This window comes from Chrysemys picta, unplaced genomic scaffold (genome assembly GCF_011386835.1).
Source record: "Chrysemys picta bellii isolate R12L10 unplaced genomic scaffold, ASM1138683v2 scaf235, whole genome shotgun sequence".
Classification (NCBI taxonomy): domain Eukaryota; kingdom Metazoa; phylum Chordata; order Testudines; family Emydidae; genus Chrysemys; species Chrysemys picta.
This window is the reverse complement of record NW_027052942.1, coordinates 71,916-86,447: the sequence shown is the minus strand read 5'-3', so window position 1 is coordinate 86,447 and position 14,532 is coordinate 71,916.

Sequence of the window (14,532 nt, the reverse complement as noted above, 5' to 3'; positions counted from 1 at the left end):
GAAACATTATTACTACTACAGGCCAGGGCATGCAGCAGCACCACTAGTAGAAGTAGGTTCGTATAATCCAATAGCAGACTTGTGAAAAAATGTACGTTTGTAATTTGAAATGTAAAGTTGCCTTAAGTGATCTTTCAGATCTTGTAACCTAGAGGTGAATACGTGGGTGAATACGTGAATCCCTACGTGTGCTTTAACATTGAATTACCATTTGCTACAGAATGGAAGTGATCCCCAAATTAAACCCTGGTTACTAGTGTTAGGTTACACAATGTTTTATCAATGTGAACTGCAAAAATATCCATATACTTGCTGTGGGTATTGATTGGTCTGTCTGCAATAGTGACACGTTTCATCTCTTCACTTCCCGTTTATACTGCTGACTGGCTTTATATCTTCACATAATGTGATTACATTTTGGCAGTGTTGTGAAAAGGGATGCTTCTGATTCTACAGGATACATTGCCTTTTGATTCCCGTAGGCCAGCATGCATGCAAAAATAAGATGATATTGTGCTTTGGGCAATATTAACTGTCTGGAGTTCAGTTCAAAATGCAACAGCTGAGTTTAATAACAATTCATTTGAGCTTGTCAGAAAATTCTCTGAGCTTCAACAGAATCCAATAGAATTATAATAATAAGGATTTTAAAAATAACCAAGAGTTTTGGAAGGGATGTAAAACCCCATGCTTCAGGGCATAAAACAGCCTCTAACTAAGCAGGTCAGGAGGGAAATTTCATTGGGAAAAGTTGTTTTAGGGTTCTTACACTTTCCTCTGAAGCATCTGGTGCTGGCCACTGTTGGATACAGGACACTGAATGAGACCAGTGGTCCCTCTCGTCCAATCTGGCAATTCCTAAAACTCTCCAGAAGCATATTGAATGACAGCATGCTCAACCAAAGAAACACTAAGTTAGATACATTACATCATCAGATCAAACTTTCATTGGCTGATCCTACTAAGAACGCTGTTCCTTACGGCTTCTGAAAGCTGTTCCCCCCCCCCCCCCCTCTGCTCCAGAATATATCCTTTTCATGGTTGTTGCAAATCCCAGAGCCATATCTCACCAGCCAGCAAGACTAGGGCTCACTTATCTATCATACATCTTTCTCTCCACCATATAAGAAAATCAAGAGTGACCCTACATAACACAGCAAGTTGTTCTATTCAGGAGTGCTTCAGTGAAGTACAGATGAGATTATCTACACTGTACTACTAATGCATGCCAGTCTGACCTTGGGTGAGCTGCTGCTTCAGAGAAGGGAGAAAAATCAGTCTCCATGTTAATTCAGTCCTGAATTTCAACAACCTCCTCAAAACAATGATAAAGGTGGGGATTTGTGCTGGCCTTCTGCACAGGGGTGAATTTCACCCTGCCAGAATATCCAAGGACAGAATTTAGCCCATGTCACTCAATATAAAACATTACTGGAGTAATTGTTTGAGAATAGTCATCCTTCCATCAAAGCCAGCATGTAATGCTGATAAAGCTAGTGAAATCCCAAGTTATCTGCTGTGTAACTGTCAGTCATGCAAGTTAAAATGACCTTGTCTGTGTAGCTATGGTTTTGTGAGTACATCTACATTTTGTGTTGATGAATGAATGCACTGGCTGCTCATCTGGACCTGATCCTCCCACTTTTCTATTCCCCCCCCCCCATACACACACATCACACACACTTCTTTTTGGACGTTCTCATCCCTTGCTGTGTCATAGACGTTGTACGTTGACTTCTGCTGTGGCTGAATGGAGATTTTATGCAAATGAGACAAGAGGGAAGCTGAGTTCAATCATTTTTCCATCTCATTTATGCTAAGAAAAAAATGTAGTGGGCTTTAACTAGGTGCAGATTAGAGTCCTTTGGGCCCATTTTCCCCTCTCAACTAGACTGGTGTAAAATCCAGAGCCATATCACTTTCTTCAGTGGAATTATACCAGCATAAATGAGAGCAGAAATTGGCCTGTTATCTCTAAATAATAGTCCAGGGAGACTAGGTAATTTATATTATATTTAAGGCAAGAAGTGGCAGTTATAACACCAGTAGATATGTGTTCCAAGGACCCCCTTTTTTTTTTAAGATGGGGAGAATTTACTGGGGAACTTACCCTGGTCAAAAAGACCCCATCACAATAATGCAGATTTCCATAATTGTTATTCAAGCTACAATAATTTCAAATTTCTATATCTACAGCTTTTAATTAAAATAATTAGTGCATTTCTTTAGGACTCGTATTTATATATTAACCACAGTAGTTTCCTTGATATACAAGTTCAAGAATGTGTGTCAGTCAAAATGTTTTTAGAAGAAATAAATTAGACGTCTAGGGGGTGGTAGCATGGTCTAGTGATAGGGCACTGGCCCGGGAGTGAGGAGAGCTGATTTCTAATTCTGCCTTTCCCATTAAAATGCTGTCTGAGACCTTGGGCAAGTCACTTTACCTCTCTGCCTCTGTTTTCCTTCCTGGCCTTTGTCTGTTTTGTCTACTTAGATGGTAAACTCTTCAGGGCAGGAAGTATATCTTACAATATGTATGTACAGTGCCCCAGCACAATGCAGCCCCAGTCTTGGTTGGGGGCCTTCAAATGCTACCATATCACAAATTATTATTATAATAATGAATTTTCACAAATCGGAGCAGGGGTTTTAACTGTGACTGCCATTATGTCAACAGGACCTGCACACCATACTGAACATGTATCAATTTCGCGATCTACTTACTGCAAAGTGAGTCGAGTCAATATACATACTGCCTACTATTGTGATAGGAACTATTTAAAATTAGTCTATATGATGTGTTTTGTTAGAGCTGATCAAAAAACCAGAAATTCTGTCCCATAAGAAATTCTGACACTCGTTTCATCCTCAGTTGGGCAAAAAGTCAAAATATTGAAATACATCATGGAACAAAGTTTCAAAACATTTTTATTTGGAAAGGTTTAATTTCAGTGGTTTTGATCAAAACTAAAAATTTCTACATCCTGGAATTGACACATTTCATTTTGGTCTCTCTCTCTTTAATGAGGAGCTGTGGCAGCTCAACCATTGGGATAGACAGTGGTGCACCAAGGGAAATGTAGTCTGCATGGCAAGCAGGGACCATTGGGGTTAATGGATGTATGCGGACTACAAGTCCTTGAGGCACTCTGTTCCAGGCAGACATAGAGAAATAAAGTTGATTCAAAACAAAATGTTTTGTTTAGATGTTGCTGACAGAAAATCCAGCCAAAATCTATCTTTTCCTATGGAAAATTTAAATTTCAGGAAAACATTCCATGTGAAATTTTTTGACCAGGCCTATTTATATAATTTCTGGGGTAAGAATGCAGAGAGTGAATTTGCTCTGGTTTCTTATTATTCAGTGAATGTGTCTCATGGCTTTACTATCTATAATCGCCATCAATTACAGCCTTAAATCAGGGGTTCCCAGACTTGTTCCAAAAGTTTAGACCGTATCTCATCTTCATGAACAGACTGTCTCATGCATGCGTCTCCTTCCACTCATGAGTGCAGAGACTGCTTACTTGTGTTCAAGTAGCGTCCCCATGGCAAACCGTGGTTGCTCACTTGGGAAAGGAACATGAAGAAAGTATTTATGTATTTTCAACTGTCTTTAATGTGATTCAGCAACTTGAAGCAAGGAGGGCCAGGTGGAGCGTTGTCATTTTGGCAGGTTCTGCATGGAATAAGATCTTAAGCAGAGTTTTGCCAGGCCACTCGAGACGTCTCATGAAAGTTTGCAGGTGTGGCTGGTCAGTCACTCAGAGTGACAGCTAGCTGGAGTTACTACCTTTCAATGCAGTAGGGACTAAAATCAACTCCCTGGCTACAATCATTCTGAGTCATGTAAGACAATGTAGGCAGGAATTAATGGGGACCTGCCACCGGGAAAAAAATAGCTCCTGAAAGGGCTTCTTTGTTTCCTTAAAACGCAAGAGTATTTTTGTTTACATTACAAATTTGGGTCTTGTGAATGCTGGAAGACTCTATGGATGGCCAGAGACATGATAGGTTTCACTTGATGTCATAATCCTGACTGACTAACTGACAGAGGAAAGGATCATCTTATCCTAATTGTTTAAAATTCTCTGGGCCAGATCCTCAGCTGGTGTAAACTGGCACAACTCTGAAATTACATTGATTTATAACATCTCAGGATCTGACCCTGAGTTAATTCTTTATTTTTGTTAATAACCATCCTGGTCATGTGGCGCATATGTTAAAAAGAAGACTCAAATGCCATGTGAATATCTGTGGGGTAGAAGGGAAAGAGTCCATGTCTGCTACCTTTGCAATCCGGGGCTGAGAGAGCTCAAAAATAAATATACCGTGACATTATTAATGTCTGTAGATTTCCTTTCAAAATGACAGATACCAAAAATGAAAACTTTCAGTGAAGTAGAACGGGCGTGTGTTACCTCCTACTAACACACAGCATCAATGGATGGGGGAGCACTGTTTTCAGACCTATAAGCTATATATATGTAATTTTATGAGACTATTCTAACACCAACAAAAAAGTAACAGTTTGAAAATAGTCTGGAATGCTGCCCAGTTTCTTCATTTGATTTCCTAAGTGTTCTCTAGCCCTGTCACTTCTCAGCCTGTTTTTGCTCTCACTTAGCAATGGAGTTGTGCCTATAAAAATGTATTTAATGCATGCTATATAAATATTAAATGTAGAAGATAGGAGCTAATAGGTGATACAAGGTACCTCGTTAAACTCCAGTTAAGAACACTATGGCCTAGCGGGTAGCACCTTGGATTACAATTCAGGAGACTTGGATTCTAGTCCTAGCTCTACTACTGGCTGACTTTGGGCAAATCACTTTACTTTGCTGTGCCTTAGTTTTCCCATCTGTAAAATGGGGATAATGATACTGACCCTGCTTTGTGACCTACTACTGAAAAGTACTATACAAGAGCTAGATATTACTTTGTATGGTGGTGTCTACATGTTGATCACATCTCACATTTGATTTTGTTCCTTTGTATTTGCTGCGTCAGAAAAAGGAGATGGTCCAAAATTAATTAAATCTGCTGATTGCTTTCAATAAACACATAACTGACATGTTATTGCATTGGGATTCTTTGTGCTGACTTACACCATTTCCTGTAGGGTTTTCTGTGAGAGTTGGACAGCTCTGCTAGCCATTTTCCTTTGTTTGTCGGCCTTATTGCTATTTAACAGAGCACCTGAAAATACTCGCTGGGATTAATTTTGCTGTAATACCAAACTTCATTCTCTAAAAGCCTCACAAATGGTGGGATTGTTATTTTCTTGCTCTTCGTTTTGGAGGCACACAAATAGATCAGCCCACTTACTAACAGCTTCAGCGCCGACACCCCGGTTTCCATGGCAACACACCAGCCTGCGCAAGCATCCAAAGACTTTTTAAAAAAATCATAAGTACTCAAATAGCACTAGGCAGTCACTTCAGACAAGGTGTATATATGTCATAGCCATTTGAGATACGTCTAACTCCACCAGACTCACTGATTTCACACCACGGCTTCTCCTATGTGCCTACAGCTTGGGAGCATAGGGCCCCTGGCAGAATTAATTCATGCTTCAATTTATGCACACACACTCTTTTCCCATGTAGTTTACAGGAATTAGCATCCGATGTTTCCTTGTTGGCTCTTTTTCCCATACCAGTTTTTTAAACAATCGGAGTCCAATTACCAGATGAGCAAGTGGCAACCAGCACAGAAATGTATTAAATGCATAATGTGTGTGGCTGTATGACTGCTAGGGTGACTAATGGTGTTGTCACTTGTTTTAATAATGTTGCATGAAATACTTATTTCTACAGTGAAAATGGATTTGATGAGCTCTGATTAAGAATTATTTTTCTCTTTATAATAGACCATTGGCCTGCTAACAGGGGAGAAACTGCCTTAATCTCTTTAGAAAATGACAGCCAACAGTTTCTTCAGTCTGCTTTCGAAAAATAATCCTCTGGCCACATTTCCAGAGCTACAGTAGGTGTACCTTCTATTTGTGAACATGCATGTTTACTTGCAAACATCTGTATTTGCACCCACAAACTGGGTAACTGCACAAACAAGTACCAGTTTGCACATTCAAATATTCACTTTGCACACACAAAGGAATATGCCTGCATGACAATGATAGTTTGCATGTGCTACTAGTGTGTGCACATAACCCACACTAGGACACTGTGGATCTTTGTCCACCTCTACCAGCTGATTCACATAAGAAAATAAGTCTTCCACAGCTACCAGTTCATTAAAGTCTTTTAATGCTGAAAGTGCCAGGTTCAAACTCTCCTCATGGCCCATGGTAGGGAGCTGTTATAAATATGGCACACCGAAAGGGGGCTTGAACTCTGGTAGGCCTCAGATACTCAACACAAGCTTTCCCAGGCAGGGAAAGTATTTAATGCACGTTAAGTCATTGTGGGTCTATGTTCTTCCCTAGTGGCTAGTTAGGGTGACCAGACAGCAAGTGTAAAAAATCGGGACGGGGGTGGAGGGTAATAGGTGCCTATATAAGAAAAAGCCCCCAAAATCGGGACTGTCCCTATAAAATCGGGACATCTAGTCACCCTATGGCTAGTCCACATAAGAAGCTGAGCGTCTACTGCAGCTGCCAGCTAATGGAGTTAATGCTATAGCTCAAGTAGTACAGCCTCATGCTTTTAGGACTGCAGCTCCTGGGGTCAAATTCAGCCATCAGCCCAAGTAGAGTCATAATTTGTACATTTTTGGGGTGCATCTTTGTGCCTTTTTAAAATTTGACACAGTCTTCAGTGCTCCAACCCCCTCCAACAGCACATTTTCCACAAAAAAGTTGCCTCCTGTGCTGAAAAATGTAGTTACATTTACATGCGTGAATATTTGTCAATAATAATATGGACGCATTAAAAAGTAAAGGATCTTATTAAAATTTCACATTAATAAAACAAGTTATAAGTATGTCAGCAGGCCAAACAAAAAGTCTGCCTTATATAGGCATCTTAGAATAATAATTCCAAACTCTTCAACTAAGGGGCAAGAAAAAGACATATGTTCAATAGATGTCAGTGTGAAATTTCACAAATGTCCAGGTTTCTTTTCCCATCTTTTGACCAGCTCTAATGGATAATAGTTTTTTATGTTAGACTCACATCTAGAAAAGCAACTCTTTTCATATCTTTTGTTCATCAACTGATATGATGGGTATACAGAATTTATTACTAAGCCTTGATGCTTATTCTACCAATCCTCTACTTGGCCTCTGATATAGATAATTACATGATTCCTTGTAGAAGACCCAGTGGAAGATCTATCCAGACTAGAGGGTGCAGCATTATAATGGCTCCAATTATTCCTCTTAAAGTAGAGTGGTGATTGGCAGCTGCTTGCGATATCTCAGACCCCTCCAATGCTGAGTTCCAGAAGGATCAATACTATACTTCTGTTCTGTTGACTATCTATACGACACCTCTTGGAAAGTTTGTGAAATGCCATAGCCACACTGTTGCCAACAATACACTGACATCTAGCTTTGTATCTCCTCAGCAAAGACAACCAACACCAACACGCCACAAGGTGTCATCCAGGTTCTAGATTAGAGTCTAGAAGAGTAGCTGCCATAAACTGAACACACTCCGGACTGAATGATGCTGGTAGGAAAAGAACAACATGGTGACCTCTCCCTTTTCAAACCCACCTGCCTTCCATTTGCCAAGGTAGTATGAAATCTAGGGATCTCAATGGATGTATACCTGATCCTGATTTCAAGTCACTGGCGTGAGAAATGTCTTCCAAACATAGCTTGCTTGGAAACTATGTCCATTCCTCCTCACACGTGGATCTAGGTCCAGTCAGCTACATGTTCAATACATCTAGACTGGACTATTGTAACTTGCTGATCTGAAGGTGAAAGCAACATAGCAACTCCAATGTGTACAGGATGTAACAGCCTGCCTCATCCCGGGAAAACCACCAAGAGCACATCACACCAGTATGCCACACCCCATTCTGCTCTCAAGTCACTTCGAGTACCAATGAAATGTCTTGCTTTTGAGCTCTAAGGCCTGGTCTACACTGGGGGGAGGGATCGATCTAAGATACGCAACTTCAGCTACGAGAATAGCATAGCTGAAGTCAACGTATTTTAGATTGAATTAAAATTACTTACTTCGCGTCCTTGCAGCGCGGGATCGACGGCCGCTGCTCCCCCGTCAACTTTGCTTCCACCTCTCGCCGAGCTGTTCAGCAGTCAATGGGTTAGCGATCGGGGATCAATTTATCATGTCTACACTACACACGATAAATCGACCCCCGATAGATCGATCGCTACCTGCCAATCCGGCAGGCAGTGTAGATGTACCCTAAGGCCCTCGGCTAGTTGGGGCCCTGCTTTACCAGAGCCAACTCTTCACTTGCAACTCACAGACATGCCTATGCTCCCCCTGGAAAATGCAGCTTTTGAGAGACAGAGGCATGGTCTCAATTGTGGCAAGACTTGGCAGAAGAGAGAAGATTGAGGCTAGGCATAGCTGATTTCAGAGTCTGCTGCAAGTCTCACCTGTGTGCAACAGCCTTTCCCGCAATGACCAGAAATAAACACAGGAGCAAGCAACATCCCTCAAATAAATAATCTGCAGTAAGTAAACGCTGCCAAACGAGGGAGATATAAAAGGAAGAGTCCATTGTGAAAATCTTTATGGCAAGCTTACAGTGTTTGGCACTTAGATACAGATAAACATTTGAGCCTGTTAAATCCACTTGGGAACAAGTTGTGAAAATTTGTAACCACTTTGTAAAGCCAATGATAAATGTTTGAGTAACACTTCCAGTAGATGTTTTTGTTTTGCTTTTCAATAGAAGAGATCATTTAGGGCCCTATCCAGCTCAGATGTTCCTCTATAGCCCCAGATTGATAGGGTCATAGATTATAAGGGTCTATTGTGATCTAGTCTGACATCCTGTACAAAGCAGACCAGAGGACTTCCCTGAATTAATTCCTGTTTGAACTAGAGCAGATCTTTCAGAACAAACATCCAATTTTGATTTTAAAATGGCCAGTGATGGAGAATCCACCATAACCCTTGGTAAACTGTTCCAATGTGTAATTATCCTGACTGTTTTAAAAAAATGAAATTTATTTCTAGTCTGAATTTATCTAATTTCAGCTTCCAACCATTGGATCTTGTTATACCTGCCAATACAAAGAGCCCTCTATCAAACTTGTGTTCCCTATATAGGTCCTTATAGACTGGATGTGCAGTAGGGCCACTATAGGAGGACTTACCAGAAGCAGCAGAATAATACTGATTCTCACCTTTCACAGTCACCTTAGCCTAGATGCTTCTCAAGTTAGAATGGCAAAAACTCGGCAACCCAATTGTTATATATGCACACAGATTGCAAAAGAGGCTAGTAGGAAAGTGCTTAGCATATGTCATAGAAATAGTTTACATGTATTTAAAATTCCTTCTAATGTTTGTAACCTTCTAATCTAATCATCTAATTATCAGCTGCCTCTGACTTGACTATTGTGTTCATACATCCAAATTAAATGTGGACTCGTGTATTGCTTATTTAGGAAATGAAATGTTTTCTTCCCCTTTTGAAGTTTGAATCCAAATATCTATGTGGCCAAAACGTATACTTCTAAGAACTGATAGAATAATAGAAGAATGTAGTCTTCATTCATCAGTATCCTGGCATTGTAGCTGTATATCCAAAGGGGAAAAAAATGTATTGACAAGTTCTCCTTCGAATGATACATCTCCAAATAACTGTTTGAAATTAGTCTGTTTTTAAAAAGTTTATAGACCAGGCCTTTTTTCCAATATACAGTCCAAGCAGAACTCCTCGTTATGTGGCTGCTCAGATCTTCTTACACTGGCAATTTTGGATCTCTGTATCAGATCTTTACCTAATTCTTGATTTCCTGTGAGGTTCCAAAGATGTGCTTTTCCTATGCATCAATCCTACCCTCCCCCCTGCACACATATACACTCTGGAGTATCACCTTCTGGTCCTTGCATGTCTTCCTAACAAAGCCTCCTACAAGCCTCTCTAAAATAAATGACAAACATTTCCTGTCTTAATGCATTTAGTAACAGTAGCTTAGTTGACCATTTAATTTATGAAGGGCATAATAGAATTTTCCCACACAATTTTCCCAAGGAAAGTGGTGGGTCTCCTATTACTAGAGGCATTCATGTTAATACTTGATAAAACACTCTATCCAGTAGAGAACAATCCTCCAGCGGAAAGGGCTCCTGATTTGGTTGGATCTGATGAGCTAAGTAGTATTTTCCATCTATAATTTCTAAGGTTCTGTGATAATTTTTGAGTGACAACTGCAGATGAATGACTAACTTTCAAGATTCACCTTCTGTCTACATGCTGAAAATGGCATGGCCTCCACATTATTGCACCTGAATTGGATGTATTGAATTCTCCATGACAACCATGCTGCAGTTATGCTGCTGTAGCATCATAGGGTAGACACGTCCTACATTGCTGGAAGGGGTTTTTCCATTTATGTCGATAATCCACTTTTCTGAGAGGCAGTAGCTGGATTGACGGAAGAATCCTTATGTCATACCTAGCCGCACCTACATAGGGGATTAGGTCATCCTAACCATGGCGCTCAGGGCAAGACATTTTTCCTAGTCCCGAGCAACATAGCTAGGTCAACCTAAGTTTTAGATGTTGACCAGGTCTTGGAGACAGTAACTGATACCTTAGGGGAAGTGGAGGAAAGTTCAGTTTGGGAAATTAGTGAAAGTTGTCAAGGTAATGAGATACCTTTTCTTGTTTTCAATCCAGCCAAAATCCAGGAAATAGAACTTCTGTAGAATTATCGATATTGGCTCGACTGCTCACAAGCATTCAGTCTGTATTCCGTTTCTGACCTGCACAAACAGCACTGCTTATACTGTGTTCTTTCTGCCTCAAAACTATTCTTCTCCTTAAAAAGGTACAGCCTGATAAAGCTGAGATCTGCATCCTTGGAACATCCAAATGATGCCATATAAGTGATGTTGAGGTACCTTCCCAGGATGCATTTCTATAATCATTGGGGATGATTCCTAGAATAGGTACAAGGAGGGGGCAGGGGTAAGCTGTCAGAAGTTCAGTGGAGATGAATGACAGCCAGGCTGCATTGAGTGTAATAATACTTAACATTTATAAAGCACTTTTCAAAATATCATTATATCCATTTTGCACTTTAGGGAAACAGATAGAGAGCTGAAGACTTGGGCCAACACTTTCAAACCTGGGTGATAACCACCAGTCCTTAAAGCAGGGGATTTGCAGACCCAGCCAGAAAAAAAGCTGGGTCACTCTGGAATGCACATTAAGCCCTGTTTTACCAAAGCTGCTGCTCAGAGACTGACAGCCCTCTTATCTTTTTTTCCCCCAGACCATTTTAAGCACTGCCCACAGCTCGGCATGTGAATCCATATTTAGTTACATAAACAGAAGGGGCATGTTCCCTCAATGGTGCTCAGCTTTACTGTTTAGTATCGCTGAAAACAGTTGACTATTTTGAATTTTCTGGGCTTTTGGGGCTTGTCACTTGCACCAACTGATCCCTGGACTAAAAGGGGGCAATTGTTTGTTTTCGGCCACAGTTCATTGGAGGCATCTTCCCCTCTCTCTGTGTCATCCTGATCTGTTCCCTGCCGCCCCACCCTCACCTGATCTGCCATCTTCCTTCCCCTGGTCTGCACCTCCATTACCCCTGTGAATCTCCAATTTGTCCCCCTCATTCTGCTGCCCACCCCTTACACACTGTCCCCCCATTCCTTGCATCCCCATTTTGCTCCTCATTCTCATGCTCTCCCATCTGTTTCTGCTTCCCCATTCCTTGTACCCCCACTGGACTCCGCCATACCCACTTCTGTTCCCAAATCCCTTGCACATCCCCCTGCTGCACATCCCGTACCAGGGCCGGCTCTAGGGTTTTTGCCGCCCCAAGCAAAAACAATTTTGGCCGCCCCCCACCCCGTTTTTTTTCTTACCCCACCCCCGGCCCCACCTCAACTCCGCCCCTTCCCCAAATCCCCAGCCCTGCCTCCTCCCCGCAGGCTTTCAAGCCTAGGAGGGGGGGAGAGGGAGAAGCAGCGCGTGCGCTGCGGCCACTCGGGGTCTCCCCCTCCCTCCCGGGTTTGAGAGCCTGGGAGGGAGGGGGAGCAGCGGGCTCGAGTGGCAGCAGCGGAGGTGAGTTAGGGCAGCCGGGGCACATTTTTAGGGGCGGCATGGCCCGCGCCAGAATGCCGCCCCTAAAAATGTGCCGCCCCAAGCACCAGCTTGTTTTGCTGGTGCCTAGAGCCGGCCCTGTCCCGTACACTCTGCTCTGCCCTGTGCATATCTACTCTGCTTCCCCATCCCTGTACACACCCACTCTGCTTCCTATCCCTTTCACACCCACTCTACTCTGCCCTGTGCATGCCCACTCTGCTCCCCATCCCTGTGCACACCCGCTCTGCCCTATACACGCCCACTCTGCTCCCCATCCCTATGCACACCCACTCTGCTCCCCATCCCTGTGCAAACTCTCTCTGCTCTCTCCTGAACACGTCCACTCTGCTCTCCATCTGCACATCCCCTGCTCCCCATCCTGTACACTCTACTCTGCCCTGTGTACATCTACTCTGCTTCCCCATCCCTGTGCACACCCGCTCTGCCCTATACACGCCCACTCTGCTCCCCATCCCTATGCACACCCACTCTGCTCTGCCCTGTGCACACCCACTCTGTGCTCCCCCATCCCTTGCACATCCCCCCGCCCCCCATCCCGTACACTCTACGCTGCTCTGTGCATATCTACTCTGCTTCCCCATCCCTGTGCACACCCGCTCTGCCCAATACACAGCCTCTCTGCTCCCCCATCCCTTGCACACCCACTCTGCTCTGCCCTGTGCACACCTACTCTGCTCCCCATCCTTTGCACGCCCACTCTACTCTGCCCTGTGCATGCCCACTCTGCTCCCCATCCCTGTGCACACCCTCTCTGCTCTCTCCTGAACACGTCCACTCTGCTCTCCATCCTTTGCACATCCCCTGCTCCCCATCCCGTATACTCTACTCTGCCCTGTGTACATCTACTCTGCTTCCCCATCCCTGTGCACACCCACTCTGTTCATGGCAACAATGACATAACTGCTGCAGTGTGACCTCACAATGCTGTGATTTGAACACTGGGTCAGTTGGCCCTCAGTGTCAGTTGCTTTTACTTGGACTGAAGGAGAGGCTGGGTATTGTGCTGTCTAAAGTCGATTTCAGATCCAAGATCTAATCTATTACGGAGGGGAAAAAAGTAAGTGGGCTTTCTTACTCCCCATGGCTGTCCTACCTCTGACCAACAGAGACCCACTTTGCTTAAATTCTGTTTGAAAGGGGTCACCAAATTAAATTCGTTTTTTTGGCCCAGAACCTCAAAGATATTTAGGCACTTAACTCCCACTGAAATCCATGGGAGTTAGGAGCCTAACTCCCTGACTGAGTAAAGGTCAGAGTAAAGGTTAATCCATACTGGTTAACCACCTGCTCATAGGGAAAAGCAGGAACTTATGCCCCATTTTAGACAAAACCTTAACCTTAACTGGAGTCGCCACCAGGCACCTCCATAATACTTTATGTTGCTTATATGGTTAACAACCCTTGGTCCTTCCTTTATTACCCGCCCGTGTTCATGGCAACAATGACATAAGTGCTGCAGTGTGACCTCACAATGCTGTGATTTGAACACTGGGTCAGTTGGCCCTCAGTGTCAGTTGCTTTTACTTGGACTGAAGGAGAGGCTGGGTATTGTGCTGGCTAAAGTCGATTTCAGATCCAAGATCTAATCTATTACGGAGGGGAAAAAAGTAAGTGGGCTTTCTTACTCCCCATGGCTGTCCTACCTCTGACCAACAGAGACCCACTTTGCTTAAATTCTGTTTGAAAAGGGTCACCAAATTAAATTCGTTTTTTTGGCCCAGAACCTCAAAGGTATTTAGGCACTTAACTCCCACTGAAATCCATGGGAGTTAGGAGCCTAAATACCTTTGAGAATCTGGGCCTTTGTTCCATTTTATGTCTCTCTCGCTCTGGCATGAAAAGTGCCATCCTAACAGAATCCAGGAGGGAATCCAGCTGTCTGATCAGGGGCTACTTGTGCCCTACCTCTCTCTTACACTCAATTCTTTAGTTCAGCTGTAAAAATTGAGGCAGATAGGGAATAACTCCAGAGTTGATAAGGCTGCATGGTAAGGTTATATTTCATTAACCCAGCAGGGACTTCTGGAGATCACTGAGATCCCTAGAAAGACTTGCCCCCTCTGGGAGTCTCTTCCGCTGATCCCTCTCTGGGACCCTGTTCTAGGATCTCACACAGGGCCCTTGTCTCTGAAGTGGAGAATGAAAGGAAGTGGGTTCTGTTCCAGGCCTCCATTCATCTGTAGACGAGCTCCATACGCACAGACCCCAGAGGACACAATCAGGGGAATCGCCCACTAACTTCAATGGGCTTGGATCAGGCCCAGATATAGGCCCAATAAAAAGATGGCTCCT